The following is a 27,585-nucleotide window of genomic DNA, read 5'->3' on the forward strand; positions in this document are numbered from 1 at the left end:
ACAACTCTGAGTTAGGATTTGATCTTATCATGAGTAAAATTTCCTCCACTACCGTTCCCATTCAAGGATGGTATAGAGAGTCAGTAAGCAGACAAGTTCACTTAGGTAACTCATGTAACTCAGCTTCGGCCAGCTGAACACATAGTGCAGCCATATTTTCCTGCTTCTGCAAATCTGAGACTTTCTTTACTCAGTACCTCTGTTACTCGCTAAGCCAGGAGTCGATTGCCACATGTAGTAATTAAAGCTAATCTTTCAGGCCAGGTGACAAGTGATAAGTGGGACAGGGAAGCATGTGGGCTCAGAGCTAAGGTACTTAGATTCTATCCCAGCTCTGCCACTTACTTCAAATGAACTTGCTCTGTGCCTCTGTTTCCTCATCTGCAAAATGGGGATCATGATGAGGAGTATAGCCTCATGGGAGTTTTACTAATCTCTGAATGTTGCCTGGCACAGATAAAGATCAGAGTTACAATCTAATTTATAAAACTTGAAGGTCATAGTAATGCTCATGAAGGACAAACATGTTTGTAGGTTAGCAAACTTGCTGCAGTAACTAGGGCTGAAATCGGTCAGAATTATGAAAGAGGAGCACTTCTTTCACAGTGTACGAAATCCAGGACCCAACAGTCCTACTTGACCTCAGGTCGTCCCTTCTGCCTCAGGCAGACCTCAGGCCAGCACAGCCCACAGCCTCTGAAGATGGAGTGCCTGTGCTGCCCACTGTCTCTCCTGGTTTCTCACTGGGACATTTTTGGTGGCCCCACTTCCAGAAGGAACCAGGTGGGAGCAGCTATAATGGAGCATTGCCTGCATGAGTGGCCACAGCCTGAATAAAGTCCAGTGGACACCGGGTATTTGCCTACAGGGTTACCATGGGCACACTTGTCTACCAGAGTCTACCAGAGTCTCACCGGGCCCTGACCAGCCCCGTTCAGGCAGAGATGGAAGTCCCAAGAGGTTCTGGAGGGCCGTCAGATCAGTGGGGGTCAGGGTGAAAGAGGTGAAAGAGGAAGAGCCAAGCAGAGCACCGTTTAGCTCCATCAGGACCCCAGAGGAACTATTGACACTCTCCAGGAGCAGGAGTTTCTGGAAGCTTGAAGAGTAAGCAATCAGAAAGAATGCAGGCAACTGCTGAAACAGGATACTCTGGAGGCCTCTGCTAAACAGGCTTGAGGGGATCCTGGAGAATGAGGTAACATAACTTTGACATAAGAGGCTCCCACTAGGGGCACCTGCGTGGCTTAGTGGTTGAGAGTCTACCTTTGGCTCAGGTCGTGATCCCCGGGTCCTGGGATTCAGGCCCGCATCAGGCTGCCTGTAGGGACTGTCTCTCTCTGCCTGTGTCTCTGCCTCTCTCTCTGTTTGCTCAGGAATAAATAAATGACTCTTCATATATGGGCTCCCACTAGGGAGTCCCTGCACTGCATCCAAGGAGAAGGGTGGTCCCAGTGATGGAAATGACCTGGGAGCACAGAGTAGCCTCCTCAAGTGACTGGAGAACACTACTCAGTGTATGGACCAAGGATGTCTCCCACCTCCGCTCCCACTAGAACATAAGTTCTATGAATCTGGATCCGGATCAGAGCTAGCTCATCAGACTGTTCCAAACTCCTAACTGCTGCCAATATCCAGAACTCTCTCCATGGGGCCATCCTGTCCTCCACCACCACTCCCAGCTGTGGACCTAATGAGGAAGCAAGGTTGTATTGAGTTGTATTTCTTTGGTACAGTTCCAAACGGGTCTGGAGCTGCAAGAGCTGAAGAAAAGGACAGAGAAATACCGTTGCGCCAGTCCTCTTTGGCTATGGGGAAGCAGAGTTAGCCTCATAGTCTATGACCCAGACTACATGAAGATGATCCCGGGGCGATCAGGTGAGAGCTAAACTTTTCCTCATTTGGAGTGGCCCTTCCCTCTTAGATGCATTCCTGGTGCACTGTGACAGTCCAGGAGGGACTGTTGCCTCAATCCATCAATATCTGACCCTCTACCTGTGATCTTTCCAGCCTAAGAGCTAGGGCAGGGCCAAATACAATTAGTCAATTGGAACGCTCAAACATCTGTGATAATTACCACTTTCTTTCTCTCTCTTGTTTCTTTCTGTTCTTTCCTTTGCTCTTTCCCCTTATTCCTTCTTACCATTTTCTCTCCTATGTGTCTATCTTTATTCACCACAGTGGTGTGATCCTAGACTGAAGCTAAATTCCTATCCATGATGCCTGGGGTAGACCCCCAGGCCCAAGCCATTGCCTCAGCTGGGATATAGGAACTGAGCCCTGATTTTAAAAAATCACCATAATACTGGCATTCTATGTGCACTGAGGACAGAAGCTAAATTTCTTACTGATTCAAATTTATGCTCTGTATGGCTTTGCTATGGGACACTTATTCTTCGATTCTGTGTCCACAATGTCTATCAGGAAGAAAAAGAGTCAAGGTTAGGCGACAAGTGGGAGGTGGCTGGACACAAACTGCCAGCTGACAAGCATCGGCAAGGGATGGGGGTCAAAGGTCTATATCACAGCTGCCTTTGGGGCTAGCATGAATTCCTTGGTTACCTCCAGTTTGCTGTCATATCCTTCTTAATTTCAGACCCAAAATCTGAGGGTGCCTACAGATTCATGGCTCCCTGGATAGGTAAGTATATCTAACTAGGACTATGGTCCACCATCTGCTTAGGTTTGCTGCCAACTATACATTTGGCCCAGACTAACAAGATGAGACCAGCACCACAGTGACTCCACTCAACTCTGAATTGATTCCCATTCTCTCCTTCTGATAAAAACTTCACCCTCTCTGAATGGTGGTGGAGCCCTCCTGTAGCTCAGCTTCTCCCACATTGCTTCTCAGCCCTCACCAACGAACTCAGCCGATTCTGACGGAAGTCCTTGTAGGACCCATCTCCTGCTCTGTTTCAACCTCCATCTCACAGCTGTCATAACCACTTCCTGGCCTCAGGCTTTGGGAAGTCCCCTTCTTAACATGCCCTGGCCTTTCCTGCTTTGCCAAGGGTGCCCTTCTTCTGACACCCTGGGTTCCTCCCAAATTGTCCCTGGATAACTCGGGCAAGGTCCCTTCCCACCCACCCCCCAAACACACTGTGGTCCACGGTATGGTTTGCTCCTGCTGAATGGAGAGATATGGTTCCAGCACCGGCGGATGCTGACCCCAGCCTTCCACTATGACATCCTGAAGCCCTACGTGAGACTCATGGTTGACTCTGTCCAAGTGATGCTGGTAAGTAGAACCATACCTCACCTGCACACTCACACCCACAGCACAGTTCACAAGGTCCATTTTCAACAGCTAGGGGCTTCAGAGATCCATTAGCGTGGCCTCTGGAATCACACACTTACACCCTGCAATGAGACACAGCCCCCGGAGGGTGGATAGGACAGGAAAGCACCTGGCACCCACTTCCATCCATTCTTTGCTCCCTGCCCACAGGAGAGAGAAACACGGTGGAGGCAGGGTCCCTTCTCCTCCCACTTGCATGTCTTTGGCTTGAATAGGAAGAGTAGTCAATACCACAGGAAAATAGGACAAGCTGCCCCTGGCTAGCCTGGGAAGTAGCAGCTTCAGTGGCAGGGGGGACAATGCAGGATGTCACTCAGATGTGCTCTGGTGTGGGATTGAAAGCATCTTTTATTTTAAGATTTATATATTTATTCAGGAGAGACACAGACTGAGAGCGAGAGAGGCAGAGACATAGGAAGAGGGAGAAGCAGGCTTGTCACAGGGAGCCTGATATGGGATTGGATCCTGGATCGCAGGATAATGACTTGATTTGAAGGCTGTCCCTCAACCATTGTGTGACCCAGCTGCCCCTGGATTGAAGGCTTCGGGTTGGATTTTAGCTGCTCCGTGGAGGGAAATGGAGACCAGGTCTCAACCCCCAGGACTGGGTCCTGCCAGAATTACACCTCTGAGCATGACCTTATTGCTGACTCACTGTACTCAGCTGACATTTGCTGAACAAGAGGAATTGGCATCCCTGATATTCCTTTCTTAGGAACTCCTGTACTAGCCCCTTAACCTTTCTCTTGCCTTGACACTTGTTCCCTAAATTGGAACTTCATTTATTTCTCTGTGTAGGTCAGTCCCAGGGCAGAAAAGATTCCCCTTTATATTCTGAGAAACAGTGTTTATCTTCTATTTTTTCTTTCAATTTTTGGTCTGCTAAAAGGTGGTTATTGCCATAATTTATACTGAAGTCAGCCTCTAGAGATCATTCTTTTTTTAAAATTACTTTTATTGGAGTTAAATTTGCCAACATGTAGCATAACACCCAGTGCTCATCCCACCAGGTTCCCCCTCAGTATCCATCACCCAGTTACCCCAACCCCCCGCCCACCTCCCCTTCCACTACCCCTTGTTCATTTCCCAGAGTTAGGTGTCTCTCATGTTTTGTCACCTTCAATGATATTTTCACTCATTTTCTCTCCTTTCCTTTTATACCCTTTCACTAATTTTTATATTCCCCAAATGAATGAGATCATAGATCATTCTCAATAAAATAAAAACAGTTTCTGAGAAAATACTCAACATATCACAAATACTCAGCTCTATGGTCCTAAATCGATGAAACACAACTGCTTTAGAAAGTGAGGACATGTCATCAGAATATGTGGAGAAGCAGGGAGAGCCTAGCCTCGTCAGCCTGGGCCTTCCAGAGCTGTAGAGAAGGATCAATGTGTCCCCTCTACACAAGACAAGTGGGAGGAGCTCCTCAGCCAGAACTCACATCTGGAGATCTTTGAACACGTCTCCTTGATGACCTTGGACACTATTATGAAGTGTGCCTTCAGGTACCAGGGCAACCACTAGGCAGACAGGTCAGTGAAATGCTTAAGGCCAGGTCCTATTTCCTACCAACTGGTGTGGAATCATCTGGAGGCAGTTCCAGTAGTTGTGATGTTTACCAACCCAAAGAGTCACATTCTGCAGAGCTCCAGTCTGACAGCCAAATTCACCCCACACCAAACCTACATTAGGCACAGACCCTGATCCCTGCCTCAGGGAGAAGCGCGGCTGCCCAAATCCCTCATAAATGGCTGGGAGTTTCCAGGGCATAAGACAGAAATGTCAGATGCCTAGGTCACCTGTACCAATGACTGAGGAAACCTCCACCCACAGCCCCATCCATTCCAGTTCAGATGCCTCCCTCCAACTCGACCCTTCTGCACCATCCTCCTTCAGGAACTTCCAGTCCTACATTCAGGCCATTAAAGATCTGAACTACCTGGTGTTTTCCCGGATGAGGAATGTTTTCTACCAGAAAGACATCTTCTACTGGCTGACCTCTGAAGGCCGCAGGAACCACAAGGCCTGCCAGCTTGCTCATGAACACACAGGTTGGACTCTGCCCTCTGGGCACCTCCCTTCCTTCATTAGGCACATCCCAAAGGGATAGGCCCTCACCCTAGGACAGAGGCCTGCCCCTCACTGCCCCTCCAGAACCTGGGACAAAGCCACTCTGGATTTCCCCCCGGTACACCTGTTAGTGTGCCCAGTTCTTGCAGGAAGCTACATGTGTCACAACCTGGGTGAAGGTTGAATGAGCCCCCCTGCCAGCCACATTCAAGCAGAGCCTCCTTGGTCTGTGCTGTTGAGGGGATCGCTGACATGCAAATACCTGGTGCTAGAGCTCTCACCCTGGCATGCACACCCATTGCCAAACTCCTCCTGATCCCCCTGGCACCGTGGCTGTGGCACAGGGGGCAGGTGGGCTATGTGGCTGGCTATGTCTGGGCACTCAGAGCTCTCAACTCCACCTGGGAACACTGTTTGGGCAGACTGAGTGATCAAGCTGAGGAAGGCTCAGCTACAGGGGGAGGAAGAGCCTGAGAAGGTCAGGAACAAGAGGCACTTGGACTTCCTGGACATCCTCCTCTTAGCCAAAGTGAGTGTGGCAGGGGAGGCCTGAGTGTTTGCCCACAGGTGGGGAGTAAGGGTGAAGACTCAAAGTCTGCCCTCTCTCTGGGTCTTCCCAGATGGAGAATGGGAGAGGCTTGTCTGACAAGGACCTCCGTGCAGAAGTGGACACGTTCAAGTTTGAGGGGCATGACACCACAGCAAGCGGCATCTCCTGGATTCTCTATATTCTGGCCACACACCCCAGGCATCAGCAGAGGTGCCGGGAGGAGATCCAGAGCCTTCTGGGGGATGGTGCCTCCATCACCTGATGAGTGTTCATGAGATGGGAGGGCCCTGATAGGGTCCTGCCTCCTCAATTAGGGAATACACTGATTGCCAGGGCCTTGCTTGCCCTTCAAGATAGCTTTGTTTTAGGGAGCACCTGGACCAGATGCCCTACACCACCATGTGCATCAAGGAGGCATTGCGACTCTATCTACCAGTTCCAACTGTTGGCAGAGAGCTCAGCAAGCCCATCACCTTCCCTGATGGACGCTCCTTGCCCAGAGGTATGGCCTTCACAACTCTCACTCCGTAAGCAGTCCTGTGGGATGCATGGGAGGTCTGAATCCACATGTCCTGGGGCAGTTCTAATGTTTGATGACCCATTTTATCTGCAGTAAGTGGGGACAAGGTTGTAGTTTGGATGAGGTTATGGAATGCTTGTCACAGAGTCTGGCCACATTCAATGTATATAATAAATAGTCAAAGGGATTATAGAGGAATGGAAGGAAAACAAGAGTGAAGAATTAGAGAGGGAGACAAAACATAAGAGAGTCCTAACTCTGGGAAAGAAACAAGGGGTAGTAGAAGGGGAGGTGGGCGCAGGGATGGGGTGACTGGGTGACGGGCACTGCAAGGGAACTTGATAGGAGGAGCAGAGAGTGTCATACTATATGTTGGCAAATGGAACTTCAATTAAAAGAGTAATTAAAAAATAAAATAAATGGGAGTTCCCCATTGTACCGAGAGAGAATATTCTCCACCTGCTCATTCTCCACATAACATGAAAATTGTGTCTAGATTTTTAGATGATGAAGGAATAGACTCCTAAGTCTCTTTTTTCTGGCTTTTTAAAAAAATAATAAATTTATTTTTTATTGGTGTTCAATTTGCCAACATACAGAACAACACCCAGTGCTCATCCCGTCAAGTGCCCCCTCATTGCCCGTCACCCAGCCACTCCACCCCCAGCCCACCTCCCTTTCCACCACCCAAGTTCGATTCCAGAGTTAGGAGTCTCTCCTGTTCTGTCTCCCTTTCTGATATTTCCCACTCATGTTTTTCTTTCCCCTTTATTTTTTTTAAAAATATATTTTTTATTGGTGTTCAATTTGTAAACATATAGAGTAACACCCAGTGCTCATCTCATCAAGTGCCCACCTCAGTGCCCGTCACCCAGTCACCCCCACCCCCCTCCCACCTCCCCTTCTAGAACCCCTAGTTCGTTTCCCAGAGTTAGGAGTCTTTAATGTTCTGTCTCCCTTTCTGATATTTCCCACTTATTTTTTCTCCTTTCCCCTTCATTCCCTTTCACTATTTTTTATATTCCCCAAATGAATGATACCATATAATGTTTGTCTTTCTCCGATTGACTGATTTCACTCAGCATAATACCCTCCAGTTCCATCCACGTCGAAGCATATGGTGGGTATTTGTCGTTTCTAATGGCTGAGGAATATTCCATTGTATACATAGACCACATCTTCTTTATCCATTCATCGTTCGATGGACACCAAGGCTCCCTCCACAGTTTGGCTATTGTGGACATTGCTGCTAGAAACATCGCAGTGCAGGTGTCCCAGCGTTTCATTGCATCTGTATCTTTGGGGTAAATCCCCAGCAGTGTAATTGCTGGATCATAGGGTAGATCTATTTTTAACTCTTTGAGGAACCTCCACACAATTTTCCAGAGTGGCTGCACCAGTTCACATTCCCAACAGTGCAAGAGGGTTCCCCTTTCTCTGCATCCTCACCAACATTTGTGGTTTCCTGCCTTATTAATTTTCCACATTCTCACTGGTGTGAGGTGGGATCTCATTGTGGTTTTGATTTGTATTTCCCTGATGGCAAGTGATGCAGAGCATTTTCTCATGTGCTTGTTGGCCATGTCTATGTCTTCCTCTGTGAGATTTCTCTTCATGTCTTTTGCCCATTTCATGATTGGATTGTTTGTTTCTTTGCTGTTGAGTTTAACAAATTCTTTATAGATCTTGGATACTAGCCCTTTATCTGATACGTCATTTGCAAATATCTTCTCCCATTCTGTAGCTTGTCCCTTAATTTTGTTGACTGTTTCTTTTGCTGTGCAAAAGCTTCTTACCTTGTTGAAGTCCCAAAAGTTCATTTTTGCTTTTGTTTCTCTTCCTTTCATGGATGTATCTTGCAAGAAGTTACTTGGCCGAGTTCAAAAAGGGTGTTGCCTGTGTTCTCCTCTAGGATTTTGATGGAATCTTGTCTCACATTTAGATCTTTCATACATTTTGAGTTTAGTTTTGTGTCTGGTGTAAGAGAATGGTCTAGTTTCATTCTTCTGCATGTGGCTGTCCAATGTTCCCAGCACCGCACCATTTATTTATTTTTTATACAATAAATTTATTTTTTATTGGTGTTCAATTTGCCAACATACAGAATAACACTCAGTGCTCATCCCGTCAAGTGCCTCCCTCAGTGCCTGTCACCAGTCACCCCGACCCTCCCGCCCTCCTCCCCTTCCACCACCCCTAGTTCGTTTCCCAGAGTTAGGAGTCTGTCTCCCTTTCTGATATTTCCCACACATTTCTTCTCCTTTCCCTTATATTCCCTTTCACTATTATTTATATTCCCCAAATGAATGAGAACATATAATGTTTGTCCTTCTCCGATTGACTTATTTCACTCAGCATAATACCCTCCAATTCGATCCACGTTGAAGCAAATGGTGGGTATTTATCATTTCTAATGCCAGCACCATTTATTGAAGAGACTGTCTTTTTTCCAGTGGAGAGTCTTTCCTCCTTTGTTGAATATTAGTTAATCATAAAGTTAAGGGTCCACTTCTGGATTCTCTATTCTGTTCCATTGATCTATGTGTCTGTTTTTGTGCCAGTGCCACACTGTCTTGATGACCACAACTTTGTAGTACAACCTGACATCTGGCATTGTGATGCCCCCAGCTCTGGTTTTCCTTTTCAATATTGCCCTGGCTATTCGGGGTCTTCTCTGATTCCACACAAAACTTAAGATAATTTATTCCAACTCTCTGAAGAATGTCCATGGTATTTTGATAGGGATTGCATTAAATGTATAAATTGCCCAGGTAGCATTGACATTTTCACAATATTAATTCTTCCAATCCATGAGCATGGAATATTTCCATCTCTTTGTGTCTTCCTCAATTTCTTTCAGAAGTGTTCTGTAGTTCTGAGGGTATAGATCCTTTATCTCTTTGGTTAGGTTTATTCCTAGGTATCTTATGCTTTTGGGTGCAATTGTAAATAAGATTGACTCCTTAATTTCTCTTTCTTCAGTCTCATTGTTAGTGTATAGAAATGTGACTGACTTCTGGGCATTGATTTTGTATCCTGCCACACTGCCAAATTGCTGTATGAATTCTAGCAATCTTGAGGTGGAGTCTTTTGGGTTTTCTATGTAGATAATCATGTCATCTGTGAAGAGGGAGAGTTTGACTTCCTCTTTGCCAATTTGAATGCCTTTTATTTCTTTGTGTTGCCTGATTGCTGAGGCTAGGACTTCTAGTACTATGTTGAATAGCAGTGGTGAGAGTGGACATCCCTGTCTTGTTCCTGATCTTTGAGGAAAGGCTCCCAGTTTCCCCATTGAGAATAATATTCCTGTGGGCTTTTCGCAGATGGCTTTTAAGATGCTGAGGCATGTTCCCTCTATCCCTACACTCTGAAGAGTTTTGATCAGGAATGGATGCTATATTTTCTCAAATGCTTTCTCTGCATCTATTGAGAGGATCATACGGTTCTTGTTTTTTCTCTTGTTGATATGATCTATCACATTGATTGCTTTACGAGTGTTGAGCCAGCCTTGCATCCCAGGGATAATTCCCACTTGGTCAAGGTGAATAATCTTCTTAATGTACTGTTGGATCCTATTGGCTAGTATCTTGTTGAGAATTTTTGCATTCATGTTCATCATGGATATTGGTCTGTAATTCTCCTTTTTGGTGGGGTCTTGGTCTGGTTTTGGATTAAGGTGATGCTGGCCTCATAGAATGAGTTTGGAAGTATTCCATCTCTTTCTATCTTTCTGAACAGCTTTAGTAGAATAGGTATGGTTTCTTCTTTAAACGTTTGATAGAATTCCACAGGGAAGCCATCTGGCCCTGGACTTTTGTGTCTTGGGAGGTTTTTGAGGACTGCTTCAATTTGCACCCTGGTTATCGGTCTGTTCAGGTTTTCTATTTCTTCCTGTTCCAGTTTTGGTAGTTTGTGATTTCTCAGAAATGTGTCCATTTCTTCTGGATTGCCTAATTTATTGGCGTATAGCTGCTGATAATGTGTTTTTAAAATCGTTTGTATTTCCTTGGTGTTGGTTTTGATCTCTCCTTTCTCATTCATGATTTTATTTTATTTTAATTTTATTTATGATAGTCACAGAGAGAGAGAGAGAGAGAGAGAGAGAGGCAGAGACATAGGCAGAGGGAGAAGCAGGCTCCATGCACCGGGAGTCCGACGTGGGATTCGATCCCGGGTCTCCAGGATCGCGCCCTGGGCCAAAGGCAGGCGCTAAACTGCTGCGCCTTCCAGGGATCCCTCATTCATGATTTTATTAATTTGAGTCTTTCCTCTCTTCTTTTTAATAAGGTTGGCTAATGGTTTATCTACCTTATTATTTCCTTCAAAGGACCAACTCCTGGTTTTGTTGATCTGTTCCACAGTTCTTCTGGTCTCTATTTCATTGAGTTCTGCTCGAATCTTTATTAACTCTCTTCTTCTGCTGGGTGTAGGATCAATTTTCTGTTGTATCTCCAGCTCCTTTAAGCGCAAGGTTAGCTTTTGTATTTGAGTTCTTTCCAGTTTTTGGATGGATGTTTGTATTGTGATATATTTCCCCTTCAGGACTGCTTTTGCTGTATCCTAAGATTTTGAATTATTGTTTCTTCATTCTCATTAATTTCCATGAATCTTTTTAATTCTTCTCTAATTTCCTGGTTGACCCTTTCATCTTTTAGCAGGATGGTCTTTAACCTCCACGTGTTTCAAATCCTTCCAAACTTCTTCTTGTGATTTAGTTCTAATTTCAAAGCATGATGGTCTGATAATATGCAGGGGACGATCCCAATCTTTTGGTATCGGTTCAGACCTGATTTGTGACCCAGTATGTGGTCTATTCTGGAGAAAGTTCCATGTGCACTTGAGAAGAATGTGTATTCAGTTGCGTGCGGATGTAAAGTTCTGTAAATATCTGTGAAATCCATCTGGTCCAGTGTATAATTTAAAGCTCTTGTTTCATTGGAGATGTTGTGCTTAAAACATCTGTCACTTGCAGAATGCGCCGTGTTGAAGTCTCCCAATACTAGTGTATTTTTATCTAAGTATGTCTTAACTTTGGTTATTAATTGATTGATATACTTGGCAGCTTCCACATTCAGGGCATAAATATTGATGATTGTTAGGTCCTCTGGTTGGATGGATCTTTTAAGTATGATATAATGTCCCTCTTCATCTCTCACTACAGTCTTCGGAGTAAATTTTAGTTTATCTGATATAAACTAGGATGGCTACCCCTGCTTTCTTTTGAGGACCATTTGAATGGTACATGATTCTCCAACCTTTTATTTTCAGGCTGTAGGTGTCCTTTTGTCTAAAATGAGTCTGTTGTAGACAGAAAATAGATGGGTCTTGCTTTTTTTTATCCAGTCTGAACTCTGTGCCTTTTGATGGGGTCATTAAACCTGTTCACGTTCAGAGTTACTATTGAAAGATATGAATTTAGTGTCATCATGATACCTATTAAGTCCCTGTTTTGTGGAATGTTCCCTTGGACTTCCTCTATTACTGAGTCCCCCTTAGTATTACTTGCAGAGTTGGCTTCGTGGTCACATATTCTTTCAATTTCTGCCTATCTTGGAAGCTCTTTATCTCTCCTTCTATTCTGAATGAGATCCTTGCTGGATAAAGTATTCTTGGTTGCATGTTCTTCTCATTTAGGACCCTAAATATATCCTGCCAGACCTTTCTGTCCTTCCAGGTCTCTGTGGAGAGGTCTGCTGTTAATCTAATATTTCTCCCCATAAAAGTTAGAGATTTCTTGTCTCTTGCTGCTTTAAGGATCTTCTTTTTATCTTTGGAATTTGCAAGTTTCACTATTAAATGTCGAGGTGTTGAGCAGTTTTTATTGATTTAATGGGGTATCTCTCTATTTCCTGGATCTGAATGCCTGTTTCCCTCCCCAAATTAGGGAAGTTCTCAGCTATCATTCGTTTCATTACATATTCTGGCCCTCTGGCCCTTTCGGCGCCTTTGGGAACCCTAATTAAATGTAGATTTTTCCTTCTGAGGCTGTCATGTAGTTCCCTTAATCTATCCTCATGATCTTTTAATTGTTTTTCTCTTCTTTCCCCAGTTTCCCTCCTTGCCATCAATTTATCTTCTCTGTCACTCACTCATTCTTCTACTTCGTTAACCCTCATCGTTAGGACCTCTAGTTTGGATTGCATCTCATTTAATTATTTTTAATTTCTGCCTGATTTGATCTAAATTCTGCAGTCATGAAGTCTCTTGAATCCTTTACGCTTTTTTCTAGATCCACCAGTAGCTGTGTAGTTGTGCTTCTGAATTGGCTTTCTGATATTGAATTGTAATCCAAATTTTGAAACTCTGTGGGAGAGAGGACTGTTTCTGATTCTCTCTCTCTCTCTTTCTTTCTTTCTTTCTTTCTTTCTTTCTTTCTTTCTTTCTACTTTCTTTATTTTTATTTTCTTATTTTTTTAATTTTTTATTGGTGTTCATTTACTAACATACAGAATAACACCCAGTGCCCGTCACCCATTCACTCCCACCCCCCGCCCTCCTCCCCTTCTACCACCCCTAGTTCGTTTCCCAGAGTTAGCAGTCTTTACGTTCTGTCTTCCTTTCTGATATTTCCCACACATTTCTTCTCCCTTCCCTTCTATTCCCTTTCACTATTATTTATATTCCCCAAATGAATGAGAACATATAATGTTTGTCCTTCTCCGACTGACTTACTTCACTCAGCATAATACCCTCCAGTTCCATCCACGTTGAAGCAAATGGTGGGTACTTGTCATTTCTAATAGTTGAGTAGTATTCCATTGTATACATAAACCACATCTTCTTTATCCATTCATCTTTCATTGGACACTGAGTCTCCTTCCACAGTTTGGCTATCGTGGCCATTGCTGCTATAAACATCGGGGTGCAGGTGTCCCAGCGTTTCATTGCATTTATATCTTTGGGGTAAATCCCCAACAGTGCAATTGCTGGGTTGTAGGGCAGGTATATTTTTAACTCTTTGAGGAACCTCCACACAGTTTTCCAGAGTGGCTGCACCAGTTCACATTCCCACCAACAGTGTAAGAGGGTTCCCTTTTCTCCGCATCCTCTCCAACATTTGTTGTTTCCTGCCTTGTTAATTTTCCCCATTCTCACTGGTGTGAGGTGGGATCTCATTGTGGTTTTGATTTGTATTTCCCTGAAGGCAAGTGATGTGGAGCATTTTCTCATATGCATGTTGGCCATGTCTATGTCTTCCTCTGTGAGATTTCTCTTTATGTCTTTTGCCCATTTCATGATTGGATTGTTTGCTTCTTTGGTGTTGAGTTTAATAAGTTCTTTATAGATCTTGGAAACTAGCCCTTTATCTGATATGTCATTTGCAAATATCTTCTCCCATTCTGTAGGTTGTCTTTGAGTTTTGTTGACTGTATCCTTTGCTGTGCAAAAGCTTCTTATCTTGATGAAGTCCCAATAGTTCATTTTTGCTTTTGTTTCTTTTGCCTTCGTGGATGTATCTTGCAAGAAGTTACTGTGGCCGAGTTCAAAAAGGGTGTTGCCTGTGTTCTCCTCTAGGATTTTGATGGAATCTTGTCTCACATTTAGATCTTTCATCCATTTTGAGTTTATCTTTGTGTATGGTGAAACAGAGTGGTCAAGTTTCATTCTTCTGCATGTGGATGTCCAATTTTCCCAGCACCATTTATTGAAGAGACTGTCTTTCTTCCAATGGATAGTCTTTCCTCCTTTATCGAATATTAGTTGACCATAAAGTTCAGGGTCCACTTCTGGGTTCTCTATTCTGTTCCACTGATCTATGTGTCTGTTTTTGTGCCAGTACCACACTGTCTTGATGACCACAGCTTTGTAGTACAACCTGAAATCTGGCATTGTGATGCCCCCAGATATGGTTTTCTTTTTTAAAATTCCCCTGGCTATTCAGGGTCTTTTCTGATTCCACAAAAATCTTAAAATAATTTGTTCTAACTCTCTGAAGAAAGTCCATGGTATTTTAATAGGGATTGCATTAAACGTGTATATTGCCCTGGGTAACATTGATATTTTCACAATATTAATATTTCCAATCCATGAGCATGGAATATTTTTCCATCTCTTTGTGTCTTCCTCAATTTCTTTCAGAAGTGTTGTATAGTTCTGAGGGTATAGATCCTTTACATCTTTGGTTAGGTTTATTCCTAGGTATCTTATGCTTTTGGGTGCAATTGTAAATGGGATTGACTCCTTAATTTCTCCTTCTTCAGTCTCATTGTTAGTGTATAGAAATGCCACTGATTTCTGGGCATTGATTTTGTATCCTGCCACGCTACCGAATTGCCGTATGAGTTCTAGCAATCTTGGGGTGGAGGCTTTTGGGTTTTCTATGTAGAGTATCATGTCATCTGTGAAGAGGGAGAGTTTGACTTCTTCTTTGCCAATTTGAATGCCTTTAATGTCTTTTTGTTGTCTGATTGCTGAGGCTAGGACTTCCAGTACTATGTTGAATAGCAGTGGTGAGAGTGGACATCCCTGTCTTGTTCCTGATCTTAGGGGAAAGGCTCCCAGTGCTTCCCCAATGAGAATGATATTTGCTGTGGACTTTTCATAGATGGCCTTTAAGATGTCAAGGAATGTTCCCTATATCCCTACACTCTGAAGAGTTTTGATCAGAAATGGATGCTGTATTTTATCAAATGCTTTCTCTGCATCTAATGAGAGGATCATATGTTTCTTGGTTTTTCTCTTGCTGATATGATGAATCACATTGATTGTTTTACGGGTGTTGAACCAGCCTTGTGTCCCGGGGATAAATCCTACTTGGTCATGGTAAATAATATTCTTAATGTACTGTTGGATCCTATTGGCCAGTATCTTGTTGAGAATTTTTGCATCCATGTTCATCAGGGATATTGGTCTGTAATTCTCCTTTTTGGTGGGGTCTTTGTCTGGTTTTGGAATTAAGGTGATAGAACGAATTTGGAAGTACTCCATCTCTTTCTATCTTTCCAAACAGCTTTAGGAGAATAGGTATGATTTCTTCTTTAAACGTTTGATAAAATTCCCCTGGGAAGCCATCTGGTCCTGGACTCTTGTGTCTTGGGAGGTTTTGGATGACTGTTTCAATTTCCTCCCTGGTTATTGGCCTGTTAAGTTTTTCTATTTCTTCCTGTTCCAGTTTTGGTAGTTTGTGGCTTTCCAGGAATGCGTCCATTTCTTCTAGATTGCCCTATTTATTGGCGTATAGCTGTTCATAATATGTTTTTAAAATCGTTTGTATTTCCTTGGTGTTGGTAGTGATCTCTCCTTTCTCATTCATGATTTTATTAATTTGAGTCTTCTCTCTCTTCTTTTTAATAAGGCTGGCTAATGGTTTATCTATCTTATTAATTCTTTCAAAGAACCAACTCCTGGTTCTGTTGATCTGTTCCACAGTTCTTCTGGTCTCAATTTCGTTGAGTTCTGCTCGAATCTTTATTAACTCCCTTCTTCTCTTGGGTGTAGGATCTATTTGCTGTTTTTTCTCTAGCTCCTTTATGTGTAAGGTTAGCTTTTGTACTTGAGTTCTTTCCAGTTTTTGAATGGATGCTTGTATTGCGATGTATTTCCCCCTTAGGACTGCTTTTGCTGCATCCCAAAGATTTTGAACGGTTGTATCTTCATTCTCATTAGTTTCCATGAATCTTTTTAATTCTTCCTTAATTTCCTGGTTGACCCTTTCATCTTTTAGCAGGATGGTCTTAACCTCCACATGTTTGAGGTCCTTCCAAACTTCTTGTTGTGATTTAGTTCTAATTTCAAGGCATTATGGTCTGAGAATATGCAGGGGACGATCCCAATCTTTTGGTATCGGTTCAGACCCGATTTGTGACCCAATATGTGGTCTATTCTGGAGAAAGTTCCATGTGCACTTGAGAAGAATGTGTATTCAGTTGAGTTTGGATGTAAAGTTCTGTCGATATTTGTGAAATCCATCTGGTCCAGTGTATCATTTAAAGCTCTCATTTCTTTGGAGATGTTGTGCTTAGAAGACCTATCGAAAAAAAAATCGAAAAAAAAAAAAAAAAAAAAAAGAAGACCTATCGAGTGTAGAAAGAGCTACATTGAAGTCACCAAGTATAAGTGTATTATTATCTAAGTATTTCTTCACTTTGGTTAATAATTGATTTATATATTTGGCAGCTCCCACATTCGGGTCATATATATTGAGGATTGTTAAGTCCTCTTGTTGAATAGATCCTTTAAGTATGATATAGTGTCCCTCTTCATCTCTCACTACAGTCTTCGGGGTAAATTTTAGTTTATCTGATATAAGGATGGCTACCCCTGCTTTCTTTTGAGGACCACTCAAATGGTAAATGGTTCTCCAACCTTTTATTTTCAGGCTGTAGGTGTCCTTCTGTCTAAAATGAGTCTCTTGTAGACAGCAAATACATGGGTCCTGCTTTTTTATCCAGTCTGAAACCCTGCGCCTTTTGATGGGGTCATTAAGCCCATTCACATTCAGAGTTACTATTGAGAGATATGAGTTTAGTGTCACCATGATATCTATTCAGGCCTTGTTTTTGTGGAATGTTCCACTGAACTTCTTCTTAAAGGGGAATTCAAGAGTCCCCCTTAAAATTTCTTGCAGAGCTGGTTTGGAGGTCACATATTCTTTCAGTTCCTGCCTGTCTTGGAAGCTCTTTATCTCTCCTTCCATTTTGAATGAGAGCCTTGCTGGATAAAGTATTCTTGGTTGCATGTTCTTCTCATTTAGGACCCTGAATATATCCTGCCAGCCCTTTCTGGCCTGCCAGGTCTCTGTGGAGAGGTCTGCTGTTACCCTAATACTCCTCCCCATAAAAGTCAGGGATTTCTTGTCTCTTGCTGCTTTAAGGATCTTCTCTTTATCTTTGGAATTTGCAAGCTTCACTATTAAATGTCGAGGTGTTGAACAGTTTTTATTGATTTTAGAGGGGGATCTCTCTATTTCCTGGATCTGAATGCCTGTTTCCCTTCCCAGATTAGGAAAGTTTTCAGATAGAATTTGTTCAAATACATATTCTGGCCCTCTGTCCCTTTTGGCGCCCTCGGGAACACCAATTAAACGTAAGTTTTTCTTCCTCAGGCTGTCGTTTATTTCCCTTAATCTATCTTCATGGTCTTTTAATTGTTTGTCTCTTTTTTCCTCAGTTTCCCTCTTTGCTATCAACTTGTCTTCTATGTCACTCACTCGTTCTTCCACCTCGTTAACCCTCGTCGTTAGGACTTCTAGTTTGGATTGCATCTCATTCAATTGATTTTTAATTTCTGCCTGATTAGCTCTAAATTCTGCAGTCATGAAATCTCTTGAGTCCTTTATGCTTTTTTCTAGAGCCACCGGTAGCTGTATAATAGTGCTTCTGAATTGGCTTTCTGACATTGAATTGTAATCCAGATTTTGTAACTCTGTGGGAGAGAGGACTGTTTCTGATTCTTTCTTTTGAGGTGAGGTTTTCCTTCTAGTCATTTTGCTCAGTGCAGAGTGGCCAAAAGCAAGTTGTATTGGGAAAAGGAGAAAAAGAGAGGAGAGAAAGAAGGAAAGAAAAGAGAAAGAGAAAAAAAGGAAGAAAAAAAACGAAAAAAAAAGAAAAAGAGAAAGAAAAGGAAAGAAAGGAGAAAAAGGGGGGTGGGGGAAGGAAACAAATCAAAAAGCAAAACAAAACAAAACAAACAAACAAAAAAAAGAACCACGGGGGAGAGTATCTTCTGATTCTGTGTACTTTAAGTTTGGCTTCTCCTGGAAGTTGTCCGTCTAGCTGGTCTTCTGGGGGAGGGGCCTGTTGTGCTGATTTTCAGGTGTTAGCAGTTGGGGGAGCTGCTGTGCCCCCTGCCTGTTGCATGGCTCAGTGGGAGCTGTTTATCAGGTGAGGCCACTGTGAGGCTCAGTGGGGGTTGTTTATCCTGTGAGGCCCCAGGAGGAACAGCAACAGTGGCTGCGGCCAACTCTCCAGCCCTGGAGTCAGCTCTTACAGTAACTACCAAAGCAGCTCTCAGGCCCCAGGGGCCTGGATGCTCCCGGGGTGGGGCAGCTGACCTGCACAGCTTGGGACCACCCGGTGGCAGGAGCGTCCTTGCTGTCCTGGGCCCTCCTGGCCTCTGCCTGTCCCGGCGGGAGTGCTGGGTCTTGAGCTGTGTCCCCCGGCACCCTGGGATCCTGGGCCTGCACTGCTGGAATCTGGCTCCCGGAGCCACGCAGCTCCCTCCGCGCAGAGCCACCTCCGAGCTGCTCCCAGCCCAGCCCTGCACAGCCTGCAGCCCTTTAGGGAGCTCGGCCGCGGGGTGTGGCGCGCTCTCCCCCGGGGCCCAGGTCCTGTGTTAGTGGCCCTGGGAGCCTGAGGGCATCCTCGCCCCTCCTGGATCCTGCTCCAACTCCCTGCGAACTCCTGCTTCTCCGGGGCGGGGCTTTCCTGTCCTGGGGGCACTCGCCACGTGGCCGTAGCCGCACTCCTCGCAGGGCCCCACCCCCTTGGATGCTTTTTATTTCTTCTTCTTCTTCTTCTTTTTTTTTTTTTCCGTTTTCCTACCTTGATAGAAGCGCGAACTCTTCTCACTGTAGCATTCCAGCTGTTCTCTCTTTAAATCTCAGGCATAATATGACCTGAGGCTCCTTCCCAGCTTCCAGGAAGTGGAGAGGGCTTTTGTTGTTGGAAGCTTAGAGATTTGAAATATCATGTAAGGGAAAGCCCTGTAGCACTTAAAATGGATTTCAGGGGCGCCTGGTTGGCTCAGCTAGCTATGCATCTGACTCTTGATTTTGGCTCAGGTCATGATCTCAGGGTCATGAGATTGAGCCCCTCATGGGGTTCCATGCTCAGCACAGCATCTGCTTGAGATTGTCCTTCTCGGAGAGGAAATGTGTGGGAAATATCAGAAAGAGAGACAGAACATAAAGACTCCTAACTCTGGGAAACGAACTAGGGGTGGTGGAAGGGGAGGTGGGCGGAGGGTGGGGGTGAATGGGTGACGGGCACTGAGGGGGGCACTTGACGGGATGAGCACTGGGTGTTATTCTGTATGTTGGTAAATCGAACACCAATAAAAAATAAATTTATTATTAAAAAAAAAAAAAAAAAAAAATAAATCTCAGGCGGATGTTGAACCAGCCTTGTGTCCCAGGGATAAATCCTACTTGGTCATGGTGAATAATTTTCTTAATGTATTGTTGGATCCTATTGGCCAGTATCTTGTTGAGAATTTTTGCATCCATGTTCATCAGGGATATTGGTCTGTAATTCTCCTTTTTGGTGGGGTCTTTGTCTGGCTTTGGAATTAAGGTGATGCTGGCTTCATAGAACGAATTTGGAAGTACTCCATCTCTTTCTATCTTTCCAAACAGCTTTAGGAGAATAGGTATGATTTCTTCTTTAAACGTTTGATAAAATTCCCCTGGGAAGCCATCTGGCCCTGGACTCTTGTGTCTTGGGAGGTTTTTGATGACTGCTTCAATTTCCTCCCTGGTTATTGGCCTGTTCAGGTTTTCTATTTCTTCCTGTTCCAGTTTTGGTAGTTTGTGGCTTTCCAGGAATGCGTCCATTTCTTCTAGATTGCCTAATTTATTGGCGTATAGCTGTTCATAATATGTTTTTAAAATCGTTTGTATTTCCTTGGTGTTGGTAGTGATCTCTCCTTTCTCATTCATGATTTTATTAATTTGAGTCTTCTCTCTCTTCTTTTTAATAAGGCTGGCTAATGGTTTATCTATCTTATTAATTCTTTCAAAGAACCAACTCCTGGTTCTGTTGATCTGTTCCACAGTTCTTCTGGTCTCGATTTCGTTGAGTTCTGCTCGAATCTTTATTAACTCCCTTCTTCTCTTGGGTGTAGGATCTATTTGCTGTTTTTTCTCTAGCTCCTTTATGTGTAAGGTTAGCTTTTGTATTTGAGTTCTTTCCAGTTTTTGAATGGATGCTTGTATTGCGATGTATTTCCCCCTTAGGACTGCTTGGACATCCACATGCAGAAGAATGAAACTAGACCACTCTCTTTCACCATACACAAAGATAAACTCAAAATGGATGAAAGATCTAAATGTGAGACAAGATTCCATCAAAATCCTAGAGAAGAACACAGGCAACACCCTTTTTGAACTCGGCCATAGTAACTTCTTGCAAGATACATCCACGAAGGCAAAAGAAACAAAAGCAAAAATGAACTATTGGGACTTCATCAAGATAAGAAGCTTTTGCACAGCAAAGGATACAGTCAACAAAACTAAAAGACAACCTACAGAATGGGAGAAGATATTTGCAAATGACGTATCAGATAAAGGGCTAGTTTCCAAGATCTATAAAGAACTTATTAAACTCAACACCAAAGAAACAAACAATCCAATCATGAAATGGGCAAAAGACATGAACAGAAATCTCACAGAGGAAGACATAGACATGGCCAACATGCATATGAGAAAATGTTCTGCATCACTTGCCATCAGGGAAATACAAATCAAAACTACAATGAGATCCCACCTCACACCAGTGAGAATGGGGAAAATTAACAAGGCAGGAAACAACAAATGTTGGAGAGGATGCGGAGAAAAGGGAACCCTCTTACACTGTTGGTGGGAATGTGAACTGGTGCAGCCACTCTGGAAAACTGTGTGGAGGTTCCTCAAACAGTTAAAAATAGACCTGCCCTACGACCCAGCAATTGCACTGTTGGGGATTTACCCCAAAGATACAAATGCAATGAAATGCCGGGACACCTGCACCCCGATGTTTCTAGCAGCAATGGCCACGATAGCCAAACTGTGGAAGGAGCCTCGGTGTCCAACGAAAGATGAATGGATAAAGAAGATGTGGTTTATGTATACAATGGAATATTACTCAGCTATTAGAAATGACAAATACCCACCATTTGCTTCAACGTGGATGGAACTGGAGGGTATTATGCTGAGTGAAGTAAGTCAGTCGGAGAAGGACAAACATTATATGTTCTCATTCATTTGGGGAATATAAATAATAGTGAAAGGGAATAGAAGGGAAGGGAGAAGAAATGTGTGGGAAATATCAGAAAGGGAGACAGAACGTAAAGACTGCTAACTCTGGGAAACGAACTAGGGGTGGTAGAAGGGGAGGAGGGCGGGGGGTGGGAGTGAATGGGTGACGGGCACTGGGTGTTATTCTGTATGTTAGTAAATTGAACACCAATAAAAAATAAATTTAAAAAAAAAATAAAATAAATCTCAGGCGGAAATTGTAGGTTTTCAGGATGATTTGAAAGTTATCTAGGTAATCTGGTGGGGACAAGTGACTTGGGGTCCCTACTCTTCCGCCATCTTGCTGCCCCCCTCCCCCGAATCCTAAGTTTCTATCCTCATCCACGACATTCAAACCCCGAGGGTTACAACATTTTAGACGCTATATTATTCCCATCGATGGCACTGACATTTTGTGAGTTTAAGCTATGTATATCCTATTCCTGACTCCAACAACACAACTCCTGAAGGATTTCTGTCTTTATTGATACCCCTTTTGATATCATCCAGATTTGATGTAATGATAGGATAACTCCTTGATGACAAATACAAAAAACTATATACCTGCCAGTTAAAATAATGACTCAGGGGCCCTAAGTGGCTCAGCATTGGTGTGCATGTCTTGGCTTAGGTCATGATCCTGGGATCCTGGGATGGGGCTCCCTGCTCAGTGGGGAGTCTGCTTTTCCCTCTGACACTCCCCTGGTCAGGGTCTCTCTCACTCTCTCAAGTAAATACAGAAACATTTTATATAAAAATAATGATGACTCAGTACATTGCACCTTCTCTACAAGGAGATGTTGGCTTCAGGAAGGGGCTCAGAAATAGCATACAATTCTAACTCCCAAGATTTGATCACTAGAGAGGGAGAGCACTGGGGCAGGGAGAGTTCTTCTTCCACCCTTATGGGGTTGAGTGCATCAAGCATATCAGGAAACCCACTGTCATTCTTCAGATGGCCCATTCCCAGGGAGCCCTCAGATTGATGGAGAGAGCAGCTGGTGACCACATCTGAGGTCCCTGACATGGTCTAGTCTACCTTTTAGCTCACCTCTGCTCTGAATCCCAGCCCTGCCACATCCCAGCTGGGTGGTCATAGGCAAGTTGCTCAGCCTCTCTGAGGCTTAGGTGCTCATGTGAACAATGGGCATTGGGCCTCCCTTGGAGGGTTGTTGTGAGATGGATTAGTCAATGCATATTCCCCAAGGGCTATTGGATGGTACTTGGTAAATGTGAGTCGTCCCTTGAGCTGCTCTCTAACATAAGCCTCCAGTTCTTTCTGCTCCTCACCCTGGTCTGGGTATCTACTAATCTGGGCACATGTGCTGTGTCATGTCTGCCCCACCTCTCCTGCTACACTATCATTCCCCTCAGAGTGATGAGAAGTGGCTCTCATAGTAGCTGCCAAGCTGTGTGGGCAAGCACCTGGCCCTGCAGGCAGGTATGACCATTCTTCTCTCTTCTGCCCCACAGGATTCTTAGTCTTGCTCTCCTTTTATGCCCTTCACCACAACTCGAATGTCTGGCCAAACCCAGAGGTATGATGGCCTTGGGAGGATGGGATGGGGGAATCTCTGCATGCCAATGCTTCCTCCAGTTTCATTTCTGGGTGTGTTCTGAGGTTGAGAGGAAGGAGGAGCTAGACTACACCTATCCTGGCCCTAGGGTTCCTCTGCAGGTGTTTGACCCTTCCCGCTTTGCACCAGATGCCTCTCGACACAGCCATGCTTTCCTGCCCTTCTCAGGGGGATTAAGGTGAGGCACTTGTACTGCGATGGGAGGAGGGGCTGTTTACTAGGGATATTCCTGATGTTTGTCACTTCCTACATTTCCATGGGTGTTGCAGATATGCCCTGACATGTTGGTGTGCTGGGAAAGAGGTGTGTGTCTCTATGCACTAAAGAAATTTGGTAATCACTGCAGGCTATGGAAACTTTGATTCATTGCTCATTCAGTTTCCAGCCACAATTCAGCATCAGTGATGATTCAATGGCTCAGGGATCCTTGAGATTTCTTCACTTTATGAGGATCAGTTTACAGAATTTGACATTGTCACATGTAGTTTTCAGGTGTTGTCAATGTCACATCAGGATGGAATAAAAAGGTTTCTTTTGCACACATTCTCAAACCAGCCCCTCTCCCCACTCAACCCCCACACTGCACCATTGCCTGGTGCATGTTTCCATCCTCAGCTGCCTGCACGTCTGAAATATTTAAGCCTACAAAGGAAAATATCCTGCGATCTCTTAAGGGCTTCAAAAGTATTCAACTTGTGAATACTTCAACTTGTGACTCTAGTATTTTTGCATCTATTCAAAAGAATTTTGGACTGCATGGAAATAATCGTGAACACTTGACAGTTTTCTCCATTGTCAAATCATTACATATGATCTACATACCTGAATATTACACTTGGAGTCCAATCCTCCAATGAGGAAGTATATAAATGAGGACATTAAGTGGCCTTTGAGAGAAAATCCACGGTTTTGTATATGTACATGAGAAGTGGCATTTGAAAGTTTCCTGGCATGTAAAATAGAAAGCACACTTGAAATGGCTGTTCAGCTGCATGACTATTCTCCTGAGTGAAATCCTCCTGGGCTGCTGAAATTGTCCTATAAATCATATATAGTAACTTCTGTAAACTTTTTAAGTAGTTATTAGAAAAATTCATTTTAGCAAATATATGAATCTTCAATCCTTCTAAACGAAGTGAATGCACTCTCGCAGAATAGGCTTTAAGCAAATTATTCTCCAGATATTGGCTCCAGGATTTGTTTCCTCCTGGGATTGATTCCTTCCTGGTAGACATTGGCAAGTCATGTGGCTGCCACAAGAGACAGGAGAGGGGTAGACAGCTCAATTCCTAGCTTAGAACTAATGGAGACTTCTGTTTATTCCTTTCTGCTTTCCTATTCAATTCAATAAATCTCATTCAATATCTAAGACTAATTATTAAGCCGGACTCCATGCCAAGCCTATGCTATGAGATGGGAAACTTCCCTTGTTTCAGGGAGTTCTGAATCAAGAACTGCATGCGTCTACTCAAAGGAGACATCAGGCATTCATTCTTTCTTGCCTTAAATCCTTTACTAATTGACCCCACAGTAGGAAGTTCCATGTTTCTGGCACTGACCTGTACTTGTAAGTGACATGTCCTTGATTAAAATACCATGTGATTCAGGGTCCAGGAATGAAAAGGCACAGCCAATGGTGGGTGGGTTGTGTGTGGGGGCTGAGGGCAGACTGGCATTGCCCTTAGCCTTGGTCATTTGGAGACAGAGGTGGAGGCAGGGCATGATCTTGGATCTCCTCAGCAGTTGCTGGGCTGGGAGACATAGCTGGATAGGTGCAGGTGAGTGTGCCAACAACCCAGAGAGGGCTTTGATGCCAGGCTGAGCCATGTGTACATGCTTACCTGTGGTGGAAGACGTGGGAGGTTCTGAGTATGGGAGGGCGGTGAATCAGGAGAGGGACCAGAGGCAAGAGACATAAAAGTCCAGGTGAAGTGGCAATGAGGGATGATAGGCAGGGACACTTCTGCTATAGAATTGGAATGGGATGGCAGCTAGTTGAATGAGGGGCCGAGGGGAAGGTAGGAGTCTGGACCCAAACTGGAAGGCAGATGGCACAGCAGCTGGAGCATCCCTATAGCTCTGCCCCTGCAGGAAGCTTCCCTGTTGGCCTCTTGACTCTTCCTTACCCAACTCCATCTTGTCATTTCTATGAGGTTCTGGGGCCCTGGTGCCCCCCAAAATACGGTTAGGACCTGAAATGTGGCCCAGCCCAACCCCTCTGGTGCCCTGGCCTGGACTCCACATTGTGAAACCAGAAATGGCTGGTGCAGAGAGCAAAGAACCTAATGATTAACTGTTGTAGTGATCACTTGACTTGGCTCTGAGGCTCAAAGTTTTGACCCTCCTGTAACAGGGTTTCAGGCTTGCTGAGAGCAGAGGTAAGAGGAGGAGCTAATCCTGAGGAGTGTAGACTTTTGTCGGAGGTCAAGGGGAGAGTGTTAACAAAGCAAGGCTTGGGGTAGAGATGTGCATGTGTCCTGAGGGAAAGGGATCAGGGCTGGGCCCATGCAGGCTGGCCCTGAAGGGACTGCTCCTGGCAGGGGCTTTGAGGCCTCTCTCGTTTCCTTTTCCCTCCCTGACCCAGGAACTGCATCGGGCAGCACTTTGCCATGAAGGAGATGAAGGTGGCGGTGGCCCTGACCCTGCTCCGCTTTGAGCTGGCACCAGATCCCTTCAGGATCCCTGTCCCCACTCCAAAAATTGTGTTGATGTCCAAGAATGGGATCCACCTGCATCTCAGGAAGCTCCTCTAACCCTTGTGGGGACAAGGATGAACCCCGAGGGCCTCCTGCCTGCCATTCTGTCTTCCTGTCAGTCTCTCCTGTCTGCTGGTTTCTGCTCACTTCCTGCTTCCTGTCTGCCCACCTGCCAGTCTTCCTGCTCTCCTGCTCTTGCACATGAGACTGTCTGTGCTTCACTGTCTCACCCTTTTCCAAGATTCCTTCTTGTTTGTCTGTTGCCTTTCTCCTAATGAGCTGTCACTCTGACTGTCCACATAAATCACAATGGCTCTTGTTTTTCAGGCTGTGTGCCGTCTCCCTGTCGTTGTTTCTTGTTGCCTGCTTCTCTGTCCTTATAATGTTTTCTCTTGCTGCTTTACCATATTACACAGACTTAGTTCCTTCAAAGAGCACAAATTGATAATCTTGTGTTTTAGGAGATCAGGAATCTGAAATGAGTCTCACTGTGTCGCAACGAAGGCATGTAGATGCTCTAAGGCATAATCTCTTCTCTTGCATTTTCCACCTTCTCAGAATCTACTCTTAAGGCTATTCAATGAGGGGACTAGACCTCCTCATTTCTCATGGAAATATCCTTTTCTTCAGTTCAACTGAGTCAGGTGTTAACCATACCTGTCAAATTTTTAGTGCAACATCTAGACTTTTGTTTAATTAAACAAGGGTACTCCAGCCAATCCATGTGCACCTGTAAAGCTAGACATGTCAGTCCTCCTTTTGTCCACTTGGCATTCACACATTCCCTTACACCATACTTCGTCTCTAACTAAGTAAAATAAAGTCATGCTTCCACCATCAGCTCCGTATGATTGAAACTGTGTAGTCCCTTTTCCCTAAAAACAAAGCCTAAGTTTTTGGAAGGTTTTCTCTCTTCTCCCCAAAATGCTGTAACCTAAATGCTATGGCACACAGTTCACTATTAGTATTATGGGTTACATTTGACGTGCAGGTTTATAAGGAAGGAAGGAAAAATCTGACCCACATACCTACACATGCATAATCATACTCGTATCAAGTAAAGGGAAAATGCTAGAAAGCATTACACTCCTTATTTCTCTAGCTTGTGACATAGCCATCATTAACATTTATAACACACGTCTTCATTATCCATTTCAGAGTTTCTTTGCCCTCTGAAAGCACCTCAGCCAGTTTTGGTTTGTTTTTGTTTTTGTTTTGTTTTGTTCTTTGTGTTGTGCCATGACCCAAACCTTTACTCTTGAAGGTTCTGGGTCATTACCAATCTTTCCTCATCTGGCCTGTGGCATTATTCTCTAAATGACACGGCATGTGCAGTGAAACGCCGGGACACCTGCACCCTGATGTTTATAGCAGCAATGTCCACAATAACAAACTTGGAAAGAGCCTTGGTGTCCATCAAAAGATGAATGGATAAAGAAGATGTGGTCTATGTATACAATGGAATTTACTCAGCCATTAGAAACGACAAATATCCACCATTTGCTTCGATGTGGATGGAACTGGAGGGTATTATGCTGAGTGAAGTAAGTCAATCGGAGAAGGACAAACATTATATCGTCTCATTCATTTGGGGAATATAAAAAATAGTGAAAGGGAATAAAGGGAAATGAGAAAAAATGAGTGGGAAATATCAGAAAGGGAGACAGAATATGAGAGACTCCTAACTCTGGGAAATGAAGTAGGGGTGGTAGAAAGGGAGGTGGGCAGGGGCTGGGGGGACTGGGTGATGGGCACTGAGGGGGGCACTTGATGGAATGAGCACTGGGTGTTATTATATATATTGGCAAATTGAACACCAATAAAAAATAAATTTATAAAAAATAAAAAATAAATTAATAATAAAAAAAATTTTTTTTAAATGATGCGGCATTGTAGTTCTAAGAGATGCTCTATGTACTTCCTACACTGCAAGTAA

The 27,585-nt window shown here is 44.0% G+C and overlaps 1 pseudogene; it reads left to right on the forward strand.

The window, feature by feature from the left end:
- Positions 1–887: 887 nt before the first annotated feature.
- On the forward strand, positions 888–26,035 carry LOC140602580 (cytochrome P450 4A11-like; annotated as a pseudogene).
- The last annotated feature ends 1,550 nt before the right edge of the window (positions 26,036–27,585 follow it).

Source organism: Canis lupus, chromosome 13 (assembly GCF_048164855.1).
Source record: "Canis lupus baileyi chromosome 13, mCanLup2.hap1, whole genome shotgun sequence".
In the NCBI taxonomy this organism is placed as follows: Eukaryota; Metazoa; Chordata; class Mammalia; order Carnivora; family Canidae; genus Canis; species Canis lupus.